The sequence below is a fragment of the Zalophus californianus genome, chromosome 10, assembly GCF_009762305.2.
Source record: "Zalophus californianus isolate mZalCal1 chromosome 10, mZalCal1.pri.v2, whole genome shotgun sequence".
NCBI classification, from domain to species: domain Eukaryota; kingdom Metazoa; phylum Chordata; class Mammalia; order Carnivora; family Otariidae; genus Zalophus; species Zalophus californianus.
The window spans coordinates 30,704,342-30,714,806 of NC_045604.1; the positions used below are offsets into that span (position 1 = coordinate 30,704,342).

General features: G+C 39.2%; 1 pseudogene; it reads right to left on the reverse strand.

Moving 5' to 3' along the window:
- Nucleotides 1-3,847: 3,847 nt before the first annotated feature.
- LOC113933281 lies at nucleotides 3,848-4,617 on the reverse strand (annotated as a pseudogene).
- Nucleotides 4,618-10,465: the final 5,848 nt, after the last annotated feature.

The window sequence follows — 10,465 nt, forward strand, 5'->3', positions numbered from 1 at the left end:
CCATGCTGGGCATGGAGACTGCTTGGGATTCTCTTTCTCCCTTCTTTTTCTGCCCCAGATTTTAGAACTGTACTTTGTACACAGCAAATCCTCAATAAATATTTGCGTGATAAGTTAATGAGATAAAACACAACCAATGACAAGGTCATTCCTTCATTCAACAAATAGATATTGAGCATCAGCTGTGTGTCAGGCACTATTCTAAGTGTTAGAGATGAAGCAAGAAATAAAATAGGCAAACATAACTGGCTATAAAGCTTATATTTCTGCAAGTATGGGACAGATATCAAGGAAATGATAGCTTAGGTAGTGATAAGCATTATGATGGAAAATAAAGCAGGAAAGAGGGATAGGGAGAATCATGATGTTAATGGTGGAACCTCAGTGAGATGATGACATTAGAACAGAGAAAGAATTGGGAGGTGGTGAGGGGGTTAGCCAAGCAGATATTTGGAGTGAAGATCATTCCAGGTAGAAGGAAGAGCAAGTGTTAAGTGCCCTAAAGCAGGAGAATGTTTTCATGGGCCCTTGTGAGGATGTTGGTGTTTACTCTGAAAGAAATGGGAAGCTTTTGGAGGGTTTGGTTTGGGGTGATGTGGTCACACAAATGCAGTAGAACCTCATAGGGAGGAAAAACAGCAGCTGGACCATCTTTGTGGAGGAGATCAGTCTCCAGCAGACAGAGATCTTGGTTTATTTATTCGTACCACAAATGCTTACCAAGCCACTGCTAGTTTATCAGCCACTACGTATGAGGACTCAGGATAGAGAAGTAAGAGACAGTTCATACTGATGGGAAGGAATCAGAGTAGATGGTTAAAGTTATTAGGAGAGAGCATGAGGTTAACTGATGGCAGAAGTTTCTGAGGAAGGTGGAGTAGGTGACATCCTGTGCTTAATTGGAGGCACATTCTCTCATTGCAGACCCAGAGGTTTTAGAGTGAGATGCTGAGGCAGTGCCTGTTTGATGGCATTATTTTCTCTGGGAAGCAGGAGACCAGGTCTCTGCTGAGAGTGCAGGAGGAAGTTGAATGCTCTGATAATTTATTCATGTGCTCAGTGATTGGAAAGTCTCTGAACATGAATCTTTGTTGTGGCCAGTTCTGTTGGTGCCGTCTGTCTAAAACTGAAGGGAATTAAAAACCAAGATCTGTGGTCTTTATAATAATGTCTGTGATAAAAACTAGGGGCTGAATAACAAAGCATTATTGGATAGATGGAGAGATAGATAAATAAGCAGACTTAGATTTCCCAACAAGTCCTGGCTGCTGTGGCATTTGACATGGGGTATGTCTTTAATACACCTAAGAATTCTGTATGACAGTGTTTTATTTCATTATCCCGCTTTCGATGTGAACACTCTGAAGATCAGAAGAGTAAGTAACCTTCTACACTTCACCACAGCAGAGCTAGAATTTGAAACCAGGTGTGTTTGACTCCTGAGCCCATTTAATTGTCATTTAATTATATGCCCAGAAAACATGATCCAGAGGAGCAAATCCTAAATAGGAGAGAAGCATAAACTATTATAAGGAAGGAGCCCAGAGGAAAGCAATAAACAACACTCAGGAGTAGGAATACAAGCTCTGTGGGTAAAGCAGTGGGGAGATTACCAGGGAAGGTAAATTCCTGCAGGAAAGGAAAAGCAGTGAAGGGGTAGCTCATAATAATTTTCAAACACATGAACCTTTCTCCTTCTGGAGAGAATCAAAATGTCATTCCATAAACATTAATAATCAGAATAGAGCAACATGCCATCACTTAACGGTATGTACTAGCTACCACGGGAGTTAACTAGCCCAGTTCCTTTTGACTATCTAGTTAGGGAGACCTCCCATATGGTAGTGTAATGCTATGGAAGAACCCATTACAGAGTGCTATAGGAATGCAGAAGAGAAACACCCAAACTAGACAAGGGTAGGGGTGGATATTGGGAGATCCCGGAAAGGTAAGGGAAGAGGGCACATGTGGAGAACTGCTGGCACTATTAAATAAGGCTGAAGAATAAGATTCAAGCAAAGAGTGGCGAATGTGCCAGAGGTAGGCAGGGACCAAGTTCACAGGACATTTTTACATCTTGTTGTAAGACTGTGAGCACCTTAGGATCCAGAACCGAATCCTGTTCACCTTTGCCCAGCATAATGCTTGAAACCTGGTTGACTCTATTAACATGCTGATAAAGAAATTGTGTTTTATTCTGAAGGCAAAAGAGATATTGCAGGATAAAGTACAGAGGAGTGGCATGATTAGATTTGTGTTTTAAAAGGCTTTGAGGGATTCCAGGTGGCTAAGGCAGAGGCAGGATAATGTCCAATGCATTTGGCATGTGGTAGGGGTGAGGACCTCAGGCTCAGGAACAGGTCAGTGCTGGGAGCAGTGAGAGGTCAAATTTGGGGAAGTCCTGCTGATGGGGATCTTGCAATGCCAGAATGAGCAGTTTGGACTAAAATCAGGTAGGGAAATTAAGAGCCATTATAGGGCAATAGATTGAAAACAATGTCTTAAAAAGCTTGATTAGACAATGAATTGTAGGGCAAAAGCCTACAGGTTGAGTGTTCAGTTTGGGGGCCTCATGGAGGTAATTATGTACTGGAAGGCAGAAGTTCAAACCAGGGTCTTGAGGGCAGGAATAAGGAGGGTGAGATAAATTTTGAAAAGAAATTAACACTTGGTGGTTATATTTATATTTTCATTTATTCATAATTATTCAGCTTATTCATTAGTATGTCGTATCGTTCTACAAAGAATTTAAGTGACATATAAACAAGAGAAAATAAGTTAAAATAAGGTTTTGATCCTGAGGAACAGTTACCATTGTGCTGAACAGAAATTTACATGTGAATAACAAGAAGAGATAAATTTAATTTGTGCATAATGATAGTAATGTAAAAAACAATGGAAAACATTTATTACAGAAGTACAACATGCCAGTCATTCTTCTGTTTGTTTTTTTTTAAGATTTTATTTATTTATTTGAGAGAGAGAATGAGAGAGAGAGAGAGCACAAGAGGGGGAGCAGAGAGAGTGAAGCAGATTCCCCGCTGAGCAGGGAGCCCGATGCAGGACTCGATCCTGGGACTCCAGGATCATGACCTGAGCCGAAGGCAGTCACTTAACCAACTGAGCCACCCAGGCGCCCTCATTCTTCTATTCTTAACTTATATAATTTCTATCTCAGCCCTGTGTTATAGGCTCTATTATTAGTCCCATTTTGCAGCTGAGGAAACTGAGTCTTGGAGGTTATATAAGTTGCCCAAGGTCACAGGGCTATAAATGATAAGACTTGGATTCAAACTAAGCTGATGAGTCTGAAGTCACACTTTGAATCAGTGCGTGATACTTTTCTCCCCCTTTCCTATGATTCTTAGTTGATAGCTGGGCATCCAAGAGATGCCCCTAGAAGAGGTGTATGGAACTAGAACTTGGCTAAAGGGCTCAGACAAGATTGTTTTCCTTCAGGAGTCTGCAGTATGGTAGTGGTACTTGATGTTAAAAGTGTGGACTGTACTTTCAAGTTAGTGGGAGAAACACATCAATGGAGACTGGATCTGAAAATATTGAAAACATTGACATTTTAGAGGGTGCAGGAAGTTTCTTCATTTTAGGGTAGATGTTGATTTTTTTTTTTTTTCTGGGAGAGGTCACTTTTTTTTTTTGACACTGAATATGTTTTTATTGAGGCTTTCAGTTTACAACATGAGGTAAAAGGAAAGTCATTTCTCCTTAACCAATATTTTACACAGCTGTAGTAAAAAATTTCAACCTTTAGGGAATTATAATGGATTAGCATATATTAAAAGTTGGGGATTGGGTAAACAATATCAGAGTTCTTGAATTTTCCAGTTGACTCTTCCCTTACAATAGTAACCAGCTCTAATTAGTTACATAAGTTTCTTCAAGGCCATGTTTTATTGTTGCTGATGTCTTTATATGCGAAGCATTGCTATTTCAGTCAATATCCACTAACTCCACTTCAAAAATGAGTTTTGCATTTGGTGGAATTTTGGCATCAGGCTGTCCTTTCTTTCATAAGCCCATTCTGGTTTAATCTCTAGTCGAGCCTTTTCTCCTTTACTCATAGTTAAGAGAGCTTCATCCCATCCTCTGATAACTTGCCTATTCCAACCTTAAAACTTAAAGGCTTGGCGTTTTTTCTTCTTTGAACTCGTTTGAATATTAGTATCAAAAACAGTCCATCCTGTAGTGTTCTGTATACCAGCAGTGAACAACATCTCCCTTTTTGGGAAAGTTGGTTTTATCTCCTTTTTTAAGAACAGATTTTATATATTTTGGTGGACCCTCATCCAGAGTCTCTTCAGACTTGGTTTCTTTGTGTTTATCTTCATTTAGCTTCACATTTTTCACCTGCTCAGAGACTTTACTTATACTTTCAGTACCCTTGAAACGCTTACTTTCAAAAAGATGGTTGTAGGCTGTAACCAAATGGTCTTTGTTAGCTGTCTTGGCCACATTTTTAATGTTTCCTAATAACTTATGTTCTGCAAGAAACGAATCTGAACCGTGGTCCTGTAGACACTTGATAATGTCCTTCTTGGGTAGCTGTGCGCTGTGCAGCTGCTCCACGGTCCAGGACCGCTGTGCTACGGCCGCCGCCATCTTCCCCCGCTGCCTCTGCTTTACTGAGCCAGCCCGCCTCAGTTCAGCATTACCCTGCCTGGGAGAGGTCACTTCGGAGTGTTGTTTTAGTCAAATGGCTATATAAGTACAGTACATAGTGTTTTGGAATGCTTGCTACAGACCTGATTTACTGAGTCCTCTCTGCTTGGGGATGTATATTGGGTTGTTTAGCAGGGATACTCTTCTTAAAAATGGACTTATATGTCCATATCTCTGAAAATTGCAGTTTGGGAAGAGGTGCACATGTATTAGTGTGTGTGTGTATGTGTGTGTGTGTGTGTGTGTGTGTGTGTTGTTCTGAACAGGAGTCCACAGGAAATCAAGCTTACAGACAAACCAGAAAGGCTAGAAAGGTGAAGGGTATATCTTCTCCTTACTTGGGTAGCAAGAGGCTGGAAAAGCAGTGCTGGATTCTTCTGGATGATTTGCTTGTGCCCCCAGTATGCTGTAATTTTGAATAAACTATACTGAACTTTGGGATGGACTGCTGGACTTTGTGATTGCATTCTCAGGACAATGGGAATATCTAAACAGATGACTTTGTTTTTCGGTCTCAACTCTAAACTTGCAAAAGCCACTTAACTTTTTCTCTGAACCTACAATGATATAAATAATTGTATTTACCTCATAGGGTCCAACATATGTAAAGTTATTAACTCTGTGTCCTGGCACAGAATAGGCACCCCACAAATGCTAGACTTTGACTACTACTACTGATAATAATAATCATACCTGATATGAAGGGAGTATTATAATAAGCAGTCAATATACTAAATACTTCTTGTGCATTCTCATTCAATCTCCATAAAACCCTATGGTATAGATAATATTATACCCTCATTTTAGTTATGAAGAACCTGAGGCATAGGGAGTTGTAGTGACTTCCCCATTGTCACAATTAATAGGTGGTAGATCTGAGATTCAAACCCATGCCATCTGATACTGCAGCCTAATCAATTCTGTTATCCTATACTGATCATCTTCCAATAGGAACGAGGCCTTGGTGTGGGCTAGGAAATTAATTTTTTCCCCCTCTGGGTTCTAAGAGATTTGGTTCCAGATTCCAAGCTGGAGCTTTCCCATGGTTAGATGCCGAGCTATGTGAAAGCCTCCTAAGTGCTAGGTTTGGAACAGTGGGCCCTAAGACTAGTATTGTCTTAGAGCCAATTTCATCGTTATTCTTTGTGTCGTCTGAACTTCTGGAGGAGTGGGTTAAACATCTCAGTGTGCCTTAGCTTTACTTGGGAGAATGATACAAGTATAAGCCAAGTAACATCAGCCTGAAGTAGCCAGTTATGAGATAGTGAGGAAGGGTCTGCAGGACTCTGTGACCATAATTGTTTAGACCATCAAAATAAGAGCCATTATGGACTTGTGGATCATATTCAACACTGATGTAGCAAAAACTCCCAGAAATTATATGAGAAGGGGAAAGTAACAGAGGACTGGATTTCCTGCCATTAGTGGGACAGGGTCTGAAGCAATTATTTGGGATTATTTTTTAGACCTTTACAATGGTGTGCTACAATATTACAACTCTAAAGGCAACTTTTACATTGGGCTTGTTCTTCAGAGGCAACCAATATTTAGATGGTAATATGAGCAGTGCCCTCTAGGATTGTGTAATACAGCCACATGTTTAAAGAAAAATATTACTCTCTGAAAATTAGAGAGGCTAGAGACCCTTGAATTGCATAAAAATCAATGTCACCACTATTTAGTACCTACTAGGGACTAGGCATTTTACATTTATTTTATTGCTAATCCTTATCACAACGCTGCTAGTTAGCCATTATCATCCCTATTTTACTGAAACAGAAATTGAGACTTAAAGAGAGGTTAAGTGAACTTCTCAGGGTTGCATAGTTAATAAGTGGTGAAGATGAAATTTAAAACCAGGTCATCTCGCTCCAGAGTCTGGCCTTTTTTGATCATATTAACATGCCAGGACCGAGTACTAGGCAAGGGAAGAAGAATTGATATAGAAAATCGGAGTCTGATAGGAAGTAGGAGAGGCAGACCAGTTGAGGGCAATGGAAGCTGTGGGAATTTCAGGATGGAAGTGGTATGAGATGCAGCAGAAAGTCCAATAGCACAAAATAAAGGCAGAACAACAGACTAGGATGGCAAGAGTTTGTCACCTTTAGTATTATAGAAGCCACATTTACCTATTAGAAATGATGGAACATTCAGAAAATAGTGGCAACATCTAAAAAAACCTTCTGTTTAGGAGATTAGAAGTTAAATAAATAAACTGACAAAAAAAAAAAAAAACAACAAACCCAGAATGGTAAGTATATAAATCAGAATAAGCCATTTTAAGGCACAGTAACAAACAATCTTCAGTCTTGAATGGATTAACACGTTTTTACTCACTACATGTCCCTTGGCTGATGGTCTTTTTCATGTCTCCTTACTTTGGGTCCCAAGTCAATGGAACATCCACTATTTCAAGTACTGACATGTATCAGCAGATAGAAAGGGAACTCTGGACAACCTCGCATTGACAATTATATATTTTGGCTTAGAAGTGACATAGTCCCTTTTACTCACAACTCTGCCCAGATCTAGTCATATAGCTCCACTTAATCACAAGACTCCCATTAGAAGACACAAACCAGACATAGGGAGGCAGATGGTACTAAGACTCCCCATAGCATGGGACCTGAAAGGGGTGATAGTGTACAGGATTTTCTTTTCCCATGGCAAGTTTGATATATATATATATATATATATATATATATATATATGTTTTATACTTGAAGGAAAAAGAGAAAGAGCCAGTTGACTGAAAATGGGAAAGACTGTAAATATAAAAAAGCATGTGGAAGTGACAGAGCAAAGCTTTAGAGAGGTGGAAAGGGACGTGATAAAGAGCACAGAAAAAGGAACAGCTTGAGAATGGACAGGTCCTCTGAGAGTCTGATGATTTTGAGAGTGAGACATATAGACAGAAATGCTAGAGTACAGAGAGAGGGAAAGCCTGAAACATTTACTGTGAGAAATAGACTACAATGGCCCAGTTATGCCTCATAAATCCAGTCAGGACCATACTGAACAAATGAAGCTGAAAGCTGAGCCCAAAAGGACAAAGGAAATCATAAGTCTAGATGGCATCTGAAATAGTGTTTTACTTTTTTTTTTTTTTTTTTTGCTTAGGAAAAAAATGGCATTTTAAAGTTAAGTCGTTTCCTTCATGTATGGAAAACAATAACAATCCTACAGCTTATGATACCGCTCTCCATGTGTGTAAATGTTAAAGAGAAAAAGAACAATTCATGAGTAAGAGAATTTTCCTCAAGGGCCACACTCATCTTCACTAGACCATCTCTTAGTATGAGACTGGACAAGCAAGCAATCCATATCTTGGTTTATTTTGAAAGAACGAGAATTTTGACTCATATTTCCTTTTTTTTAAAGATTTTATTTATTTATTTATTTGAGAGAGAGAATGAGAGAGAGAGAGAGCATGAGGGGGGAGGGTCAGAGGGAGAAGCAGGCTCCCCGCTGAGCCGGGAGCCCGATGTGGGACTCGATCCTGGGACTCCAGGATCATGACCTGAGCCGAAGGCAGTCGCTCAGGCGACTGAGCCTGAGGCGCCCTTGACTCATATTTCTAGGGAAATGAATTCTATTCCAAATTTGAGGAGAACATTCTCATAGAATAATCAATGCCTGGGAACACATTGTTTTTCCCGTGTTAGAGCACAAATGTAATTTGCTATATATATATATATTTTTCAAGACTCTTATTTCCAAGTAGCAGAAAATCCAGTTCAATCTGACTTAAGCAAACAAGATATGTATTATACCTTATACCTAAAAAAAAAAAAAAATCCTGGGGATAGAGTTAGGCTCCAGCAGCATCTAGGGCTTCTTTTTTTTCTCCTCTCCCTCCCTCTCTGCCTCCCTCCCTCCCTCTCTGTCTCTCTGTGTCTTTGTCTCCGTCCCTCTCTTCCTCTTTCTTACTCCAACTCTGAGATTTTCTTTCTACTGTACTAGCTTTCTTCCTAAATAAGCTCCCTTACATGGTAACCAGATGTCCACCAGCATCTCATGTTTATATTCTACAAGCTTTAAGTCTAAAGGAAAAGAAAGACATTTCTTCCTAATAGTTCCAACGAAAATTCCACAGTTGTGTTCTGCTGGCTCTGATTGGTTGGCCTGGGACATGTGTTCATCCTGAATGACTCCTATGATGGAGCCCCTTAGGCAGATCTAGATCACGTATCCCCCCTTCAATTAGGGACTGGTAGAAGGCAGGGATATCATCCCCAAGAAAAACAGAGCATCAGTTGCAGCTGAGGAGGCAACAGATGCTATTTAGGCAAAAACAATGTTTACTTACATTGAAAAAATTTTAACTATAATTTCAATACTTTCATACATTCTCTAAAGTTTTGGACTCACAGAGATAATGTCTCTAGTCAAAGAAAATAACATTGTCCATAGCCTTACAGACTCATCTACATTTCTTTATGTGGCACTCTGAGTAAGAACTGTATTGAAAACAAGCAGAAAGTGAAAAAAAAAAAAAAAGATAACCTAACAAGCTAAAGTCGGAATATTTTCAATGATGGCTAACTAGAATTATTCTATAATTACTCCACCACAGCCCTGAAAGTGAGTCACCAAGAAATGAATATTTATAAGCTTTCTGACCTCAAAAAATTCAAAATCTTAAAGGAGGTCACCTAAGGAGACTGTGGAAAACTTCCATGCAACTTATTGGCAGATGATTTTAGTTCTTATTTCAAAAAGCTTGGTATGAAATGCATGCCATCTGGTTACTGGGAAAATTCTAGTGTGTATTAATTGCTTGTGTGAGAGACATTCCTTCCATTTAGTTGTAAATGATTGCACCTGCAAAGGGAAAAAAAAAAAAAAAGAACATGTCTTATCACTTGCTCCTGGGGCTGGAAGATTTGATGACACAATACTGCTATTTCATCCACTTTTAAAATCTGTGTCTGATCAGTGCAGCTGTTCTCCCACAACTATTTTGAATATGCTGCGTTGTATACCAGAACACAGGATTGCCGGGGAAAATTTCAAATAGCACTAAATGTGAAGACTGCAGTGGTTCCTTTCCATTTCTTGAAGGCATTTCTAACTATTTCAAGATAAAAATGCAGGTATTTCTGATTTTGATTTTAACCCTATCAAAGGAGTATATTTCAGGAAAGCAGGTTTTAGGCAATTCTAAATTTTCCAGGCTTGATTCACCTGAGATAGTTGGCAAATCTCTGCCTAAAATGAAGCAGATCTCTGCCTAAAAGCACAAATGGAAATCTCCATTGGAAGGGTCTTTCATCCCTTTCTCTGTGAGACCGTAGAAATAAACTATGCATCTAGCCTTAAACTGGGAGACTTATAGACTTTAAAAGCTGAAAACCCTGTTACAAAAAACCTTGTAATAGTATAGTTTATTTTGTGGATCCAACCTTTATTTTCTCTGTGGTGCACTATTGCATTACCCTCAATATTGCAAAGCCAGTAGAGACAAAGGAGTTTTCCTTGTTGGTACAGAGGAAAGATGATGGAATTTAGAGTTTAGGTAAAGTTTATGCATATCCTAGCTCTGTCACTTATTAGCAGTGTGATCTTTGGGAAATTACTTGCATTCTGTGGACTTTAGTTCCTAAAAAGAGGATTAAACACAATTTTCCTAGGGCAGATGAGAAGTTTTCATGAAATATTATACGTGAAAGTGCTTGGTACATACTTAGAACTAAATACATATTAATCTAATGTCCTTTCCTCAACTCAAGCATTATAGAAGTGCTCTATTATTACCAGTCTTCCCAAGTTAATCTCATTCTATCTG